This window comes from Coregonus lavaretus, assembly GCF_964263955.1.
Source record: "Coregonus lavaretus genome assembly, contig: HAP1_SCAFFOLD_834, whole genome shotgun sequence".
NCBI classification, from domain to species: domain Eukaryota; kingdom Metazoa; phylum Chordata; class Actinopteri; order Salmoniformes; family Salmonidae; genus Coregonus; species Coregonus lavaretus.
This window is the reverse complement of record NW_028163438.1, coordinates 19,095-38,188: the sequence shown is the minus strand read 5'-3', so window position 1 is coordinate 38,188 and position 19,094 is coordinate 19,095.

The window sequence follows — 19,094 nt, the reverse complement described above, 5'->3', positions numbered from 1 at the left end:
ATCATTGTATTCAGTTCTAACTTTGAATTCCAATAGACAGTGATTTGATGTTCCAGGCTCTCAAACAAAGTGAATGAGGACCCACTCAAGACTGACTTCACTATCGATCTGAAGCATGAGGTAAGCTTTGTATCCAACTGCTTTATAGCTATGAGTTCTGATGGAAATGTGTATTAAGAGTCATTTAAATGACTTGTTTTTAACGTTTTGAAATATCTGCTACAGTCATGACGGTATGGAGGAAAGCAGATGTTTTTATTGGATGGTAATTTGTGTCACTGACACGGCACTTTCTTCATCTGGTATTATCCTTCTCTGCTGTCCCCACTTTCTCCATCTGGTATTATCCTTCTCTGCTGTCCCCTGTCCTTTCCTGCTCTTGTTGACATGTGAGCCTAAACGCGGACATCGCCTTACGCCTAGTAGGTGCTAATCAAGTAGAATTTCAATATAACCTGGTGTCACAAACTCATTTCCTCAGACAATAGCCCAATAGAAGCATATCTCCCTCCTCCTAAAGCCCTATTGGCTGTCACATTGTTGTCTGAGGGACACTCCGTCACTGTGACTCCGCCTTCTCTTTCTTTTCTGCTTTTTAATCTCAGAGTGTCTTCAGTCCTTCATTCAGGGGAGAAATAGAATAGCACTGAATCTCTCTCTCTCTCTCTCTCTCTCTCTCTCTCTCTCTCTCTCTCTCTCTCTCTCTCTCTCTCTCTCTCTCTCTCTCTCTCTCTCTCTCTCTCTCTCTCTCTCTCTCTCTCTCTCTCTCTCCAATTTCAATTCAATTTAAGTGCTTTATTGGCATGGGAAACGTATGTTAACATTGCCAAAGCAAGTGAAGTAGATAATAAACAATAAATATTAACAGTAAACATTACACTCAGAAGTTCCAAAAGAATAAACACATTTCAAATGTCATATTATGTCTATATACAGTGTTGTAACAATGTGCAAATAGTTAAAGTACAAATGGGAAAATAAATAAACATAAATATGTGTTGTATTTACAATGGTGTTTGTTCTTCACTGGTTGCCCTTTTCTTGTGGCAACAGGTCACAAATCTTGCTGCTGTGATGGCACACTGTGGTTTTTCACCCAGTAGATAAGAGAGTTTATCAAAATTGGGCTTGTTTTCGAATTCTTTGTGGATCTCTGTAATCTGAGGGAAATATGTGTCTCTAATATGGTCATACATTTGGCAGGAGGTTAGGAAGTGCAGCTCAGTTTCCACCTCATTTTGTGGGCAGTGTGCACATAGCCTGTCTTCTCTTGAGAGCCAGGTCTGCCTACGGCCGTAGGACAGTGTCCTGGTAAGAAAACAACAATGTTTAATTTCAAAAGCAGCAATTAGTAACATCACACAATTTCATCACAAGCTTAGCTAACGTTGGTTAAATAAAGTGCAGCAAAGCACAGCACAGTACAGTACAACTTTATTAGTCCATGTTACAGGGAACAAAGGGAATTTGTCTTTCTGAAGGGGTTGGTCACAGATCTGCCAGTTTAGATCAAATCCCATGTTTTGTTGTCTGGCTCAGGACTCAAACCAGTGACCTTTCAGTTACTGGAGTATTTCTCTAACTTCCACCAATTTCCTACTGGTAGATGTTGTACATGATCTGTCAATCCTGAGAGCAACGCTCTCTCTCCTCCTCTTCCCCCATCTCTCTTTGCTGGGGTGAAGTTTCCCCTAGATACAGATCTAGGATCAGCTTCCCCTCCCCCAAACCTAACAAGGATCATTAGTGGGGGGAATTTAAACCTGATCCAAAGCCAGTGTCTATTTGGGAAACTTGTCCCCTCCCCCACAACTCTACATGTGGATGCGGCTTCCTCCATCTCACTATGTTCACAAAGAAAACGGCAGTGTATTTCAGCTGTAAGTATTTTGATGTTACTAGCTATATTATTTGAATTGAATCGACCTAGCTTCATTATTATTCAACAATAACTGGGCCAATGTAGCCGTAGCAGCAGTGGTGGTTTAGAACATTCCCAGTGGGAGGGGCCAGGCTCGGGCCAGTTGTACTGTTAGAGGGGCCAGTTACATCACACATTATTGTTGTCATGTCGTTTTCTTCACTGCATTGCAGGCATTAATAGACAAATGACCATGTTTATAATCATTCAACTATTTATTATTTGCATTTACATTTTGACATTTGCATTACATATTCACTATCAGTTACATCAACTGTATTCTACGGTTTTTTTGGTTTATTGCAAAAAGATCCGCAAATGTATCTAGATTCAAGGCCTTTGCCCTCCTTGACTCAATACTTAATACACCTAAATTGCTTTATCTCTCATCTGACATTGTGGACCTAAGATACGTTTTCACCAGCTTTAGTGCAGAAAAACTCTGTTCACAAGAAGCGGTACTAACAGGGATTGAAACAGCTATTCTGCACAGTTTAAAGAGCTGAAAGAAAACTTATTTATAAGGCTGAATGAATAATGCTATCTCTACTACACTGGAGGGTCTCTGCATGCCACTCTGGATTTTCCTTTGTCAAATTCTTCTGAACTGATGTAGTTCATGCCCCAAGTCCTCAATATTTGATTCATACATTCTAGCAAATGGAAACAGGGACTTCTCTTTGAGAAATGCATCACTTTTGGGGTTTAGAGTTTGGACGCCATTCATTATGTCACAGTTTCTGCTAGAGAATCATCTGTTGAGCTCATTGAGCATCTGATCTAAGACAGGGTAGAAAAAGGTTGTACGAAAACTGTCTTTAATCTATTTCTGGATCTGACCTCTGACCTACTGTACTGAGTACACAGTCTCCATTAAATTGAGAGCTTAGCTTTTTTGGTGGTTTTGCAGGGGGCTGTATTGCAGTATCACATTGCTCAGCTGTGTTCAACACTTCATTCCATAGGTCATCAGAAAATGACTCATCCCTGCAGTCATTCAAAGTTTGAACTAAGGCTTCAACTAAATCAACAGCCTTTGACAGGTCAAGTGATGAAGACTGTAGCATCTCTGATAGAAATGTTGCTTCTCCAAAAACTTTATAGAGTGGAACAAGGAACACAATGCATTGTAAATCTATCTGTGCAAGCAGACCTCGTGCCTCAACAGATCTGTCACCATTGTGTTCTTGGACTATGTCTTGCAGGACTCGCTTAACGGCAGGCAATCTACCCATAATAGTATGTAGAGCCATATATCGACATGCCCAGCGAGTGTCACTTAGTCTCTGAAGCTCTCTAGGTGCACCTGGGTACATCTCTCTTTGTACGCTAAGCCATTTTTGATGCACATGTATGACCCAGATGTGAAGACATACAGTCTTTCTAGTAAGGATAAGAACTGTCCTACCTCAGGGACAGCTTTGACTGTATCCACTAAAACTAAGTGTAGACAGTGTGCACTGCAGTGGAGGTAAAAGGCTTTGCTTGTTCTTTAATGCGTTGCCTGGACGCCTGAATGCTGCCACTCATAACTGAAGCACCGTCATATGCTTGGCCTACTAGGTTGTTTTTGTATTCAAGACCATGACTTTCTAATATGTGTATGATTTAGTCAGTAAGCCCTGCTGCATCTAGTGGATCAGCCGATTCAAAGTGGAGACAGCTCTCATGGACAGCTCCACTGAAATAGTACCTGAGTACTGGAGATATCTGATCCTTTTGTTTTAACATCTTTTGTTTTCCGTCTGCCATTATGCTGAAGACCTCACTGTCTTTCACTTCTTCTATCATCTCTGTTGGAACCATGTCTGCCAAACAACTCAGAACCTCATTCTGAATCCCTTTGCTTTTGTATTTTGCATTATGAATGGAAGTCAACCTTTTTTCCACAGTTGTGTCATGCTTAGCTATTGTTTCTAGGATTGCCATGAAGTTCCCTTTATTATCAGACTCTGCAGACTCATCGTGTCCTCTTTGTGCAATGTTTTGTGTGGCTGTAAGTAGTAGTACTTCTCCTATTGTTTTAATATAGTCCCCATTTTCTTGAACCTGTTTGTTGTGTTCCTTGTTTAGGGCATTTACCATTGTTGCATTACTTTTTACAGCTTTCTGATAGACCCCGGCAGGGATGTAGCTCAGTTGGTGGAGCATGGCGTTTGCAACGCCAGGGTTGTGGGTTCGATTCCCACGGGGGGCCAGTATGAAGAAGAATTGTTTTTTTATAATAATGTATGCACTCACTAACTGTAAGTCGCTCTGGATAAGAGCGTCTGCTAAATGACTAAAAAAATAAATAATAATAATACTCAGGGAGAAAAAGGTGTAGATTCACGCGCAGAGCGGCAGGTGTTTATTACGCCTTTACAGAAGACAGGAATCGTGGTCACAGGCAGGCAATGGTCATACACAGGTAGGCAAACAGGCAGGTGAATCAAAACTAGGACTGAAGGCTATGACTGTTTCTCACAAACAAGCTAGGAAAAGGCTTAGTAGAGTCAAAACGAACAATACCTCACAAGGTACAAACAGAAAGAACTAAACTAAAGAAGGAGCTGATGAGACCAGGGGAGTAACTAACACAGGTGAAATCAATGAACAAAAATGAAAGACAGGGCTACGTTCAAGAACACAAAGAAACAGGGCTACGTTCAAGAACACAAAGAAACAGGGCTACGTTCAAGAACACAAAGAAACAGGGCTACGTTCAAGAACACAGAGAAACAGGGCTACGTTCAAGAACACAAAGAAACAGGGCTACGTTCAAGAACACAAAGAAACAGGGCTACGTTCAAGAACACAAAGAAACAGGGCTACGTTCAAGAACACAAAGAAACAGGGCTACGTTCAAGAACACAAAGAAACAGGGCTACGTTCAAGAACACAAAGAAACAGGGCTACGTTCAAGAACACAAAGAAACAGGGCTACGTTCAAGAACACAAAGAAACAGGGCTACGTTCAAGAACACAAAGAAACAGGGCTACGTTCAAGAACACAAAGAAACAGGGCTACGTTCAAGAACACAAAGAAACAGGGCTACGTTCAAGAACACAAAGAAACAGGGCTACGTTCAAGAACACAAAGAAACAGGGCTACGTTCAAGAACACAAAGAAACAGGGCTACGTTCAAGAACACAAAGAAACAGGGCCACGTTCAAGAACACAAAGAAACAGGGCTACGTTCAAGAACACAAAGAAACAGGGCTACGTTCAAGAACACAAAGAAACAGGGCTACGTTCAAGAACACAAAGAAACAGGGCTACGTTCAAGAACACAAAGAAACAGGGCCACGTTCAAGAACACAAGGTGAACTGAGAAAAATAAATACAGAACCTTACATTGATTACATTGATCACACAAAAGAGAGGTTAATATGTTCATTAAGTTATGTTTTCTAGGAGGAAGGTTTACCCTGTGTATGAGATTAAAATGTATCAGCTGATGATTAGGATTGTTAGATGAACCCACTAAGTTCCTGATGAACTCAACTGGTGAGCCTCTTTAGCAGCTAGTTCCATGGACACACTGATTTCAATGTCCTTTGCCAAGGTCAGATGACTTTCAGTCAACAGTCTCTTTTGTTTAGCTTCACTCCGTAGCCCACATACTAGTCTGTCTCTAATGATGTCATTTAGAACAGCATTAAACTCAGTGTTCTGATAGTTTCTTTAATGCAGCAGCAAACATTGTTACTGATTCTCCCTCTTCCTGATGTCTCCTGTGGAACCTGAACCTTTCAGCATTAACTAGTGGTTCTGGTGAAAAATGTCCTTTAAGTATCTCCACAATATCCCCATACGTCTTATTACCTGTTCTGTCTGGCTGTAGCAGGCTGCCTAGTACATTAAATGTCTTTGGCCCCATTACACTAAAACATGGAGGCACAATGTTGTCCTCATCCATGTCATTTACAAGAACAAAATATTCAAACCGTTCTGTATATGAGCTCCACTGCTCAATACTTTCATCAAACTGTCCAATGTTTCCCACAATTCCAATAATTTTTCGTTTCTCAATAAGCTCCTGATTGTCACTCACTTCAATATTGTCCTCAACCAAAGCAATATTTTCCTCAGTCATGTGATCTTCATTCACTTCACTCACTGACGTTTCCTCCTAAATTCGCTCATTTAGCAGATTTAATTAAAAGGTTTGTCTTCACAGCTGAATAAATGTCCTCCCTTTAATCACTGTATATTCCTCCTTTTTAATCACGTTGTTTTCCCACTCCGATGTCCGTCTCGAGTCCTTTTCTGCCGTCAATGACGATGTTAACTCCAGTGGTGGAAAAAGTACCCAATTGTCATACTTGAGTAAAAGTAAAGATACCTTAACAGAAAATGACTCAACTAAAATACTACTTGAGTAAAAGTCTAAAAGTATTTGCTTTAAATATACTTAAGTATCAAAAGTAAATGTAATTGCTAAAATATACTTAAGTATCAAAAGTAAAAGTACAAGTAATTACAAAATAATTTCAAATTCCTTACATAAAGCAAACCAGACAATTTTCTTGTTTTTAAAATGTACGTTCAGCCAGAGGCACACTCCAACATTCAGACAATTTACAAACAAAGCATGTGTGTTTAGTGAGTACCCCAGATCAGAGGCAGTAGGGATGTTCTCTTGATAAGTGCGTGAATTGGACCATTTTCTGTCCTGCTAAGCATTCAAAATGTAACGAGTACTTTTGGGTGTCAGGGAAAATGTATGGAGTAAAAAGTACATTATTTTCTTTAGGAATGTAGTGAAGTAAAAGTAAAAGTAGTCAAAAATATAAATAGTAAAGTCAAGTACAGATACCCAAAAAAACTACTTAAGTAGTACTTTAAAGTATTTTTACTTAAGTACTTTACACCACTGGTTAACTCTCTTTCTTAGCTAGCTCGACTATGCACTTGCCTCTGCTAGCAATACACTGTGCTAACATTAGCCTATTCTGTACCACAGAAAATATCAGTTTTAAACAGGTGTAAAAACCCACTTCTTCCGGACAGAATAGTTCCTGTAGATTCAGACTTACTCATCGCCAATATTTTGTTATGTCTCATGGGTTTCATACCCACGTCTGTATAACAATTCAATAATGATGAGACGGGAGACAGGAATCAGTTCAACCATTTATCTGGAACGTGATCATCTCAACACATACAAACCCCCATGATGCTCTGCAGCACAACCCCAATATACAACAAATACATAGATAAGTAAATGGACACGAAACAAAACTCAGAGAGGAATTTAAATGTTCAGTTGTAGAAAGTAGGGCCATGGGATAGGGTCAGAAAGGTCAGTATGTTTGATAACTGGTTCCAGAGGTGACATAACAAGCATAAGGTCCATTATAACACAGTGAAGTAGAGGTGGGAGCTAAAAGCAGACATGGACAGTGAGACGGTGTGAGGAGGTCAGGGGTGAAACACTAGATCAGGACAGGTAGAAATGGCAGGGCTGGAAATAGACACAGAGACACATTCTGATCATGGCTCAGACCTGATCTGAGACACCCAAACAGAAGATGCCATAGCAAAGTCCTGTCCAGTAGGCTATATGGGATTTCCTTTCATCAAAATCCAACACATGGAAATGTTTCAAATGTGTGTGTGTGTGTCCAGTGTGTGTGTGTGTGTGTGTGTGTGTGTGTCCAGTGTTTGTGTGTGTGTGTGTCCAGTGTGTATGTGTGTGGGTCCAGTGTGAGTGTGTGTGTGTGTCCAGTGTGTGTGTGTCCAGCGTATGTGTGTGTGTCCAGTGTGTGCGTCCAGTGTGTGTGAGTGTGTGTGTCCAGTGTGTGTGTGTCCAGTGTGTGTGTCCAGTGTGTGTGAGTGTGTGTGTGTGTAGGTGTGTATGTGTGTGTGTCCAGTGTGTGTGTCCAGTGTGTGTTTGTGTGTCCAGTGTGTGTGTGTGTCCTGTGTGTGTGTGTGTGTCAGGTGTGTGTGTGTCCAATGTGCGTGTGTGTGTCCAGTGTGTGTGTCCTGTGTGTCCAGTGTGTGTGTGTGTCAGGTGTGTGTTTTTCCAGTGTGTATGTGTGTGTGTCTTGTGTGTGTGTGTCCAGTGTGTATGTGTGTGGGTCCAGTGTGAGTGTGTGTGTGTCCAGTGTGTGTGTGTCCCCAGCGTATGTGTGTGTGTGTCCAGTGTGTGTGTCAAGTGTGTGTGTGTTTGTGTGTGTCCAGTGTGTGTGAGTGTGTGTGTCCAGTGTGTGTGTGTGTGTGTCCAGTGTGTGTGTGTGTCCTGTGTGTGTGTGTGTGTGTCCTGTGTGTGTGTGTCCTGTGTGTGTGTTTCCAGTGTGTGTGAGTGTGTGTGTCCATAGTGTGTGTTTGTGTGTGTCCTGTGTGTGTGTGTCCTGTGTGTGTGTGTGTGTCCAGTGTGTGTGTGTGTCCTGTGTGTGTGTACTGTGTGTGTGTTTCCAGTGTGTATGTGTGTGTGTCCTGTGTGTATGAGTGTGTGTCCTGTGTGTGTGTGTGTGTGTGTCAGGTGTGTGTGTGTGTCCTGTGTGTGTGTTTCCAGTGTGTATGTGTGTGTGTCCTGTGTGTATGAGTGTGTGTCCTGTGTGTGTGTGTGTGTGTGTCAGGTGTGTGTGTGTGTCCAGTGTGTATGTGTGTGTGTGTGTTTGTCAACTGTGTGTGTGTGTGTGTGTCAAGTGTGTGTGTCCAGTGTGTGTGTGTCCTCTGTGTGTGTGTGTGTGTGTCCAGTGTGTGTGTGTCCAGTGTGAGTGTGTGTCCAGAGTGTGTGTGTCCATTGTGTGTGTGTGTGATCAGTGTGTGTGTGTCCTGTGTGTGTGTCCAGTGTGTGTTTGTCCGGTGTGTGTGTGTTCAGTGTGTTTGTTCAGTGTGTGTGTGTGTGTGTGTGTGTGTGTGTGTGTACAGTGTGTGTGTGTGTGTTCAGTATGTGTGTGTGTGTGTGTCCAGTGTTTGTGTGTGTCCAGTGTGTGTCAGTGTGTGTGTCCAGTGTGTGTGTGTGTTCAGTATGTGTGTGTGTGTGTCCAGTGTTTGTGTATGTCCAGTGTGTGTGTGTGTGTCCAGTGTGTGTGTGTGTCCAGTGTGTGTGTGAATCTAGTGTGTGTATGTGTCCAGTGTGTGTGTGTGTGTCTCCAGTGTGTGTGTGTGTGTGTGTGTCAGTGTGTGTGTGTGTCCAGTGTGAATGTGTGTGTGTGTGTGTACAGTGTCCAGTGTGTGTGTGTCCAGTATGTATTTAACATTTTTAGGTTATTAAACATTAACATGGTTATTATTTACAGGGACACTGAGGAGTCATACCAAACCCTAAACCCTGGATATAGTGGCTCAGTGAATGTGGAGCGGAATGTGTTCAGGTGGGTCAGTGTGTCAGAGGAGACTCTGTAGAAGGACAGAGTGCCGGCTGGCCAGTCCAGATACACTCCTACTCTGTGGGAGCTGGAGGAGGGGACGTCTATGGTAGTGGACTTATTATTGTGCCTGGCAAAGTAACTGTTGTCAGAGCAGGTCAGACTCCAGGACTTGTCATTCCATCCAATCCCACAGTCATCACCCCATCCTATCCTGCTGATTCCTTTATATGTCACTCCTATATCAGCCCCTCTCCCACTCCACTCTACCTCCCAGTAACAGCGCCCAGTCAGACCCTCTCTACACAGCACCTGACTATAGACCTCAAATCTCTCTGGGTGATCAGGATACTGCTGCTTCTCTCTCCTACATGTCACCTTTCTGTTCTCCTCAGACAGAGAGAGGAATCTGTTTACTGTGTTTAGGTCCAGTGTGAGATCACAGACATCTGATGGATGAAACCAGACACAATATTAGAAATCATCATCATCCTGAACACACACACACACACAGCCTGAACACACACACACACACACACACACACACAAACACACACATCCTGAACACACACACACACAAACACACACATCCTGAACACACACACACAAACACACACACAGCCTGAACACACACACACACACACACAAACACACACATTCTGAACACACACACACAAACACACACACATCCTGAACACACACACACACACACATCCTGAACACACACACATCCTGAACACACACACACACACACACAGCCTGAACACACACACTGAACACACACACACACACACACACAAACACACACATCCTGAACACACACACACACGCACACACAGACAAACACACACATTCTGAATACAAACACACAAATACACACACATCCTGAACACACACACACACAAACACACACAGCCTGAACACACACACACACACACACACACACACACACACAGCCTGAACACACACACACACACACACACACACACACACACACAAACACACACATTCTGAACACACACACACAAATACACACACATCCTGAACACACACACACACACAGCCTGAACACACACACACACACACACACAAACACACACACACACACATCCTGAACACACACACACACACACACACAGCCTGAACACACACACACACACACACACACAAACACACACACACAAACACACACATCCTGAACACACACACACAAATCCTGAACACACACACACACACACACATCCTGAACACACACCTTCATGCATGCATGAACACACACACACATTTCTAAAGTAACACAAACACGTCACACACACACACAGACACACACATTGTACAAAGCAACTCTTTGTAAACTTTGGTGTCCCTGATTTGTGCTTCTGTAGAACTACAGCTGATATTTAATATGACCAAGTAAGTAATGACGGTGGTCTTTGACTTTGACTTCACTTGAATTAAGACTTATTCTTAGTCATATTCTTCCCAGCAGTCAACACTCACATTTTCTAAGTCCAGGTTTCATTGTGTTCTCTCCACCATGTTCCACACTGTAGCGGTAAGCAGAAGAACAGACAGTCATTGAGGGAAACACCTGAACTCTCACACACACACACACACACACACACACACACACACACACTGGACACACACACACACTGGACACACACACACACACACAGGACACACACACACTGGACACACACACACACTTGACACTCACACACACATTCAGCATATCACTTTGTATAAGCGGTGGTAAGAATGTTTGTCTGTGTGTGTGTATGTGTCCAGTGTGTGTGTCCAGTGTGTGTGTGTGTCTGTGTGTGTGTGTCCTGTTTGTGTGTGTGTGTGTCCAGTTTGTGTGTGTCCAGTGTGTGTGTGTGTGTGTGTGTCCAGTGTGTGTGTGTCCAGTGTGTGTGTGTGTCCAGTGTGTGTGTCCAGTGTGTGTGTGTCCTGTGTGTGTGTGTGTCCAGTGTGTGTGTGTGTCTGTGTGTGTGTGTCCTGTTTGTGTGTGTGTGTGTCCAGTTTGTGTGTGTCCAGTGTGTGTGTGTGTGTGTGTGTCCAGTGTGTGTGTGTCCAGTGTGTGTGTGTGTCCAGTGTGTGTGTCCAGTGTGTGTGTGTCCTGTGTGTGTGTGTGTCCAGTGTGTGTGTGTCCTGTGTGTGTGTGTGTGTGTCCAGTGTGTGTGTGTGTCCAGTGTGTGTGTGTGTCCAGTTTGTGTCCAGTGTGTGTGTTTGTCTGTCCAGTGTGTCCAGTGTGTGTGTGTCCAGTGTGTTTGTGTTTGTGTGTGTGTGTGTGTGTGTGTCCAGTGTGTGTGTGTGTTTGTCCAGTGTATGTGTGTGTGTCCAGTGTGAGTGTGTGTGTGTGTGTGTGTCCAGTGTGTGTGTGTAGTGTTTGTGTGTCCAGTGTGTGTCCAATGTGTGTGTGTGTGTCCAGTGTGTTTGTGTGTGTGTGTCCAGTGTGTGTGTGTCCAGTGGACCCACACACACACACTGGACACACACACACAGGACACACACACACACACTGGACACACACACCCTGGACACACACACACACACACAGTCTTTATATAACTTAGTCCAAGTGGTGGTCAGAATGTTTGTCTTAACTAGCCTGATAACTCCAACATGTCTGATATGAACATTGACATAAACCCTCTACATACTTGAGTTTCTCCAGTCTGCAGTGTGGATCCTCCAGTCCAGCAGAGAGCAGTCTGACTCCTGAGTCTCCTGGGTGATTGTAGCTCAGGTCCAGCTCTCTCAGGTGTGAGGGGTTTGACTTCAGAGCTGAGACCAGAGAAGCACAGCCTTCCTCTGTGACTAGACAGCCTGACAGCCTGCAAAGAGTCAAATCATAATAAAACCACACTGCTATTCTTTGGTGGTCAAAATAGTGGCAGTATATTTTTTCAACATATTCAGATATATCAGTGTCCTGAAACCTGCCATATCTATTCATAAATTAATGTATCATTATTAGAAATGACAAATTATCAAAGTATTACTTGTAGATAGAAAAATGCATATGACAAATATTTGAGTAGACTGACCAGAGCAGTTTAAAAAGCAGTATCAGTCAAAAGACAGACAGTGAGGTATCAGATTTAGATTTTATTGAGTATACAGTCCACACCATATCTATTTTGACAGTGAAAATTACATTTTAAATGTGGCTCTATACTCCAGCATTTTGGATTTGAGATCAAATGTTTCATATGAGGTGACAGTATATAATGTCACCTTTTATTTGAGGGTATTTTCATACATATCTGTTTCAACGTTTAGAAATGAAAGCACTTTATGTATCTAGTCCCCCTATTTGACGAAGTCATAAGTATTCTAACTAATTCACTTATAGTGTATTAAAGTATTCAAAAGTTGAGTATTTGGTCCCAAACTCGTTGGTTGCATTTGCAGTTTGTTTTGGTTGTGTTTTGGGATATGTTTTGTCCAATAGTAACTGAATGGTGGATGATGACTGGAGTAATTTTCTGTCTAAGTGAGTAGATAACATGTTTCTAAACACTACTAACTGAATCCTGATGACGCTATGATTAAGAAAAATTATGAATGAATCATGAATAATAATGAGTGAGAAAGTTACAGAGGCTATAACAAAACATGCTAACCTCTCACCATTAACATCAAATAAAAGGTGACATTCTGTACTGTCGCCTAATATGAAACATTATATCTCAAATCCAAAATGATGGAGCATAGCACCAAATGTAAAACTGTAATCTTCACTGTCCAAACACATATGGTGTGTACTATGTGTGCCTGGTAAACACATGTGGATCTGGTGAACAGTTATCACTTGTTGACCAACTACAGGAATACTGACCTCAGAGTCTCCAGTTTACAGTGGGGATTCCCCAGTCCAGCAGAGAGCAGCTTCACTCCTGAATCCTTCAGGTCATTGTTACTCAGATCCAGCTCTCTCAGGTGTGAGGGGTTTGACTTCAGAGCTGAGACCAGAGAAGCACAGCCTTCCTCTGTGACTAGACAGCCTGACAGCCTGCAAAGAGTCAAATCATATTAAAACCACACTGCTATTCTTTGGTGGTCAAAATAGTGGCAGTATATATTTTCTACATATTCAGATATATCAGTGTCCTGAAACCTGCCATATATATTCATAAATTAATGTATCATTATTAGAAATGACAAATTATCAAAGTTTTGCTTGTAGAGAGACAAATATAAAAGTACAAATACAGTGGTGTGAAAAAGTGTTTGCCCCCTTCCTGATTTCTTATTTGTTTGCATGTTTGTCACACTTAAATGTTTCAGATCATCAAACAAATTTAAATATTAGTCAAAGATAAAATGCAGTTTTGAAATGAAGGTTGTTATTATTAAGGGAAAACAAAATCCAAACCTACATGGCCCTGTGTGAAAAAGTGATTGCCCCCCCCTGTTATAACACAACTCAACTGTGGTTTATCACACCTGAGTTCAATTCCTCTAGCCACGCCCAGGCCTGATTACTGCCACACCTGTTCTCAATCTAGGAATCACTTAAATAGGACCTGCCTGACAAATTTAAGTAGACCAAAAGATCCTCAAAAGCTAGACATCATGCCGAGATCCAAAGAAACTCAGGAACAAATGAGAAAGAAAGTAATTGAGATCCATCAGTCTGGAAAAGGTTATAAAGCCATTTCTAAAGCTTTGGGACTCCAGCGAACCACAGTGAGAGCCATTATCCACAAATGGCGAGAACATGGAACAGTGGTGAACCTTCCCAGGAGTGACCGGCCGACCAAAATGACCCCAAGAGCGTAGCGACGACTCATCCAAGAGGTCACAAACGACCCCACAACAACATCCAAAGAGCTGCAGGCCTCACTTACTCAGTTAAAGTCAATGTTCATGACTCCACCATAAGAAAGAGACTGGGCAGAAATGGCCTGCATGGCAGAGTTCCAAGACGAAAACCACTGCTGAGCAAAAAAACCATTAAGGCTCGTCTCGTTTTTGCCAGAAAACATATTGATGATCCCCAAGACCTTTGGGAAAATACTCTGTGGACTGACGAGACAAAAGTTGAACTTTTTGGAAGGTGTGTGTCCCATTACATCTGCCGTAAAAGTAACATCGCATTTCAGAAAAAGAACATCATACCAACAGTAAAATATGGTGGTGGTAGTGTGATGGTCTGGGCCTGTTTTGCTGCTTCAGGACCTGGAAGACTTGCTGTGATAAATGGAACCATGAATTCTGCTATCTACCAAAAAATCCTGAAGGAGAATGTCCGGCCATCTGTTCGAGACCTCAAGCTGAAGCGAACTTGGATTCTGCAGCAGGACAATGATCCAAAACACACCAGCAAGTTCACCTCTGAATGGCTGAAGAAAAACAAAATGAAGACTTTGGAGTGGCCTAGTCAAAGTCCTGACCTGAATCCTATTGAGATGCTGTGGCATGACCTTAAAAAGGCAGTTCATGCTCTCAAACCCTCCAATGTGGCTGAATAACAACAATTCTGCAAAGATGAGTGGGCCAAAATTCCTCCACAGCGCTGTAAAAACATCATGGGAATTCAAATGTTTGATTGCAGTTGTTGCTGCTAAGGGTGGCCCAACCAGTTATTAGGTTGTAGGGGGCAATCACTTTTTCACACAGGGCCATGTGGGTTGGGATTTTGTTTTCCCTTAATAATAACAACCTTCATTTCAAAACTGCATTTTGTGTTTACTTGTGTTATCTTTGACTAATATTTACATTTGTTTGATGATCTGAAACATTTAAGTGTGACAAACATGCAAACAAATAAGAAATCAGAAAGGGGGCGAACACTTTTTCACACCAAATGTAAAACTGTAAGCTTCACTGTCCAAACACATATGGTGTGGACTATGTGTGCCTGGTAAACACATGTGGATCTGGTGAACAGTTATCACTTGTTGACCAACTACAGGAATACTGACCAGAGAGTCTCCAGTTTACAGTGGGGATTCCCCAGGACAGCAGAGAGCAGCTTCACTACTGAATACTTCAGGTCATTGTTACTCAGATCCAGCTCTCTCAGGTGTGAGGGGTTTGACTCCATAGCTGATTCCAGAGAAGCACAGCCTTCCTCTGTGACTAGACAGCGTGACAGCCTGCAAAGAGTCAAATCATATTAAAACCACACTGCAATTCTTTGGTGGTGAAAATAGTGGCAGTATATTTTTTCAACATATTCAGATACATCAGTGTCCTGAAACCTGCCATATCTGTTCATAAATGAATGTATCATTATTAGAAATGACAAATTATCAAAGTTTTGCTTGTAGAGAGACAAATATAAAAGTACAAATACAGTGGTGTGAAAAAGTGTTTGCCCCCTTCCTGATTTGTTATTTGTTTGCATGTTTGTCACACTTAAATGTTTCAGATCATCAAACAAATTTAAATATTAGTCAAAGATAAAATGCAGTTTTGAAATGAAGGTTGTTATTATTAAGGGAAAACAAAATCCAAACCTACAAGGCCCTGTGTGAAAAAGTGATTGCCCCCCCCTGTTATAACACAACTCAACTGTGGTTTATCACACCTGAGTTCAATTCCTCTAGCCACGCCCAGGCCTGATTACTGCCACACCTGTTCTCAATCAAGGAATCACTTAAATAGGACCTGCCTGACAAAGTTAAGTAGACCAAAAGATCCTCAAAAGCTAGACATCATGCCGAGATCCAAAGAAACTCAGGAACAAATGAGAAAGAAAGTAATTGAGATCCATCAGTCTGGAAAAGGTTATAAAGCCATTTCTAAAGCTTTGGGACTCCAGCGAACCACAGTGAGAGCCATTATCCACAAATGGCGAGAACATGGAACAGTGGTGAACCTTCCCAGGAGTGACCGGCCGACCAAAATGACCCCAAGAGCGTAGCGACGACTCATCCAAGAGGTCACAAAAGACCCCACAACAACATCCAAAGAGCTGCAGGCCTCACTTACTCAGTTAAAGTCAATGTTCATGACTCCACCATAAGAAAGAGACTGGGCAGAAATGGCCTGCATGGCAGAGTTCCAAGACGAAAACCACTGCTGAGCAAAAAAACCATTAAGGCTCGTCTCGTTTTTGCCAGAAAACATATTGATGATCCCCAAGACCTTTGGGAAAATACTCTGTGGACTGACGAGACAAAAGTTGAACTTTTTGGAAGGTGTGTGTCCCATTACATCTGCCGTAAAAGTAACATCGCATTTCAGAAAAAGAACATCATACCAACAGTAAAATATGGTGGTGGTAGTGTGATGGTCTGGGCCTGTTTTGCTGCTTCAGGACCTGGAAGACTTGCTGTGATAAATGGAACCATGAATTCTGCTATCTACCAAAAAATCCTGAAGGAGAATGTCCGGCCATCTGTTCGAGACCTCAAGCTGAAGCGAACTTGGATTCTGCAGCAGGACAATGATCCAAAACACACCAGCAAGTTCACCTCTGAATGGCTGAAGAAAAACAAAATGAAGACTTTGGAGTGGCCTAGTCAAAGTCCTGACCTGAATCCTATTGAGATGCTGTGGCATGACCTTAAAAAGGCAGTTCATGCTCTCAAACCCTCCAATGTGGCTGAATAACAACAATTCTGCAAAGATGAGTGGGCCAAAATTCCTCCACAGCGCTGTAAAAACATCATGGGAATTCAAATGTTTGATTGCAGTTGTTGCTGCTAAGGGTGGCCCAACCAGTTATTAGGTTGTAGGGGGCAATCACTTTTTCACACAGGGCCATGTGGGTTGGGATTTTGTTTTCCCTTAATAATAACAACCTTCATTTCAAAACTGCATTTTGTGTTTACTTGTGTTATCTTTGACTAATATTTACATTTGTTTGATGATCTGAAACATTTAAGTGTGACAAACATGCAAACAAATAAGAAATCAGAAAGGGGGCGAACACTTTTTCACACCAAATGTAAAACTGTAAGCTTCACTGTCCAAACACATATGGTGTGGACTATGTGTGCCTGGTAAACACATGTGGATCTGGTGAACAGTTATCACTTGTTGACCAACTACAGGAATACTGACCAGAGAGTCTCCAGTTTACAGTGGGGATTCCCCAGGACAGCAGAGAGCAGCTTCACTACTGAATACTTCAGGTCATTGTTACTCAGATCCAGCTCTCTCAGGTGTGAGGGGTTTGACTCCATAGCTGATTCCAGAGAAGCACAGCCTTCCTCTGTGACTAGACAGCGTGACAGCCTGCAAAGAGTCAAATCATATTAAAACCACACTGCAATTCTTTGGTGGTGAAAATAGTGGCAGTATATTTTTTCAACATATTCAGATACATCAGTGTCCTGAAACCTGCCATATCTGTTCATAAATGAATGTATCATTATTAGAAATGACAAATTATCAAAGTTTTGCTTGTAGAGAGACAAATATAAAAGTACAAATACAGTGGTGTGAAAAAGTGTTTGCCCCCTTCCTGATTTGTTATTTGTTTGCATGTTTGTCACACTTAAATGTTTCAGATCATCAAACAAATTTAAATATTAGTCAAAGATAAAATGCAGTTTTGAAATGAAGGTTGTTATTATTAAGGGAAAACAAAATCCAAACCTACAAGGCCCTGTGTGAAAAAGTGATTGCCCCCCCCTGTTATAACACAACTCAACTGTGGTTTATCACACCTGAGTTCAATTCCTCTAGCCACGCCCAGGCCTGATTACTGCCACACCTGTTCTCAATCAAGGAATCACTTAAATAGGACCTGCCTGACAAAGTTAAGTAGACCAAAAGATCCTCAAAAGCTAGACATCATGCCGAGATCCAAAGAAACTCAGGAACAAATGAGAAAGAAAGTAATTGAGATCCATCAGTCTGGAAAAGGTTATAAAGCCATTTCTAAAGCTTTGGGACTCCAGCGAACCACAGTGAGAGCCATTATCCACAAATGGCGAGAACATGGAACAGTGGTGAACCTTCCCAGGAGTGACCGGCCGACCAAAATGACCCCAAGAGCGTAGCGACGACTCATCCAAGAGGTCACAAAAGACCCCACAACAACATCCAAAGAGCTGCAGGCCTCACTTACTCAGTTAAAGTCAATGTTCATGACTCCACCATAAGAAAGAGACTGGGCAGAAATGGCCTGCATGGCAGAGTTCCAAGACGAAAACCACTGCTGAGCAAAAAAACCATTAAGGCTCGTCTCGTTTTTGCCAGAAAACATATTGATGATCCCCAAGACCTTTGGGAAAATACTCTGTGGACTGACGAGACAAAAGTTGAACTTTTTGGAAGGTGTGTGTCCCATTACATCTGCCGTAAAAGTAACATCGCATTTCAGAAAAAGAACATCATACCAACAGTAAAATATGGTGGTGGTAGTGTGATGGTCTGGGCCTGTTTTGCTGCTTCAGGACCTGGAAGACTTGCTGTGATAAATGGAACCATGAATTCTGCTATCTACCAAAAAATCCTGAAGGAGAATGTCCGGCCATCTGTTCGAGACCTCAAGCTGAAGCGAACTTGGATTCTGCAGCAGGACAATGATCCAAAACACACCAGCAAGTTCACCTCTGAATGGCTGAAGAAAAACAAAATGAAGACTTTGGAGTGGCCTAGTCAAAGTCCTGACCTGAATCCTATTGAGATGCTGTGGCATGACCTTAAAAAGGCAGTTCATGCTCTCAAACCCTCCAATGTGGCTGAATAACAACAATTCTGCAAAGATGAGTGGGCCAAAATTCCTCCACAGCGCTGTAAAAACATCATGGGAATTCAAATGTTTGATTGCAGTTGTTGCTGCTAAGGGTGGCCCAACCAGTTATTAGGTTGTAGGGGGCAATCACTTTTTCACACAGGGCCATGTGGGTTGGGATTTTGTTTTCCCTTAATAATAACAACCTTCATTTCAAAACTGCAT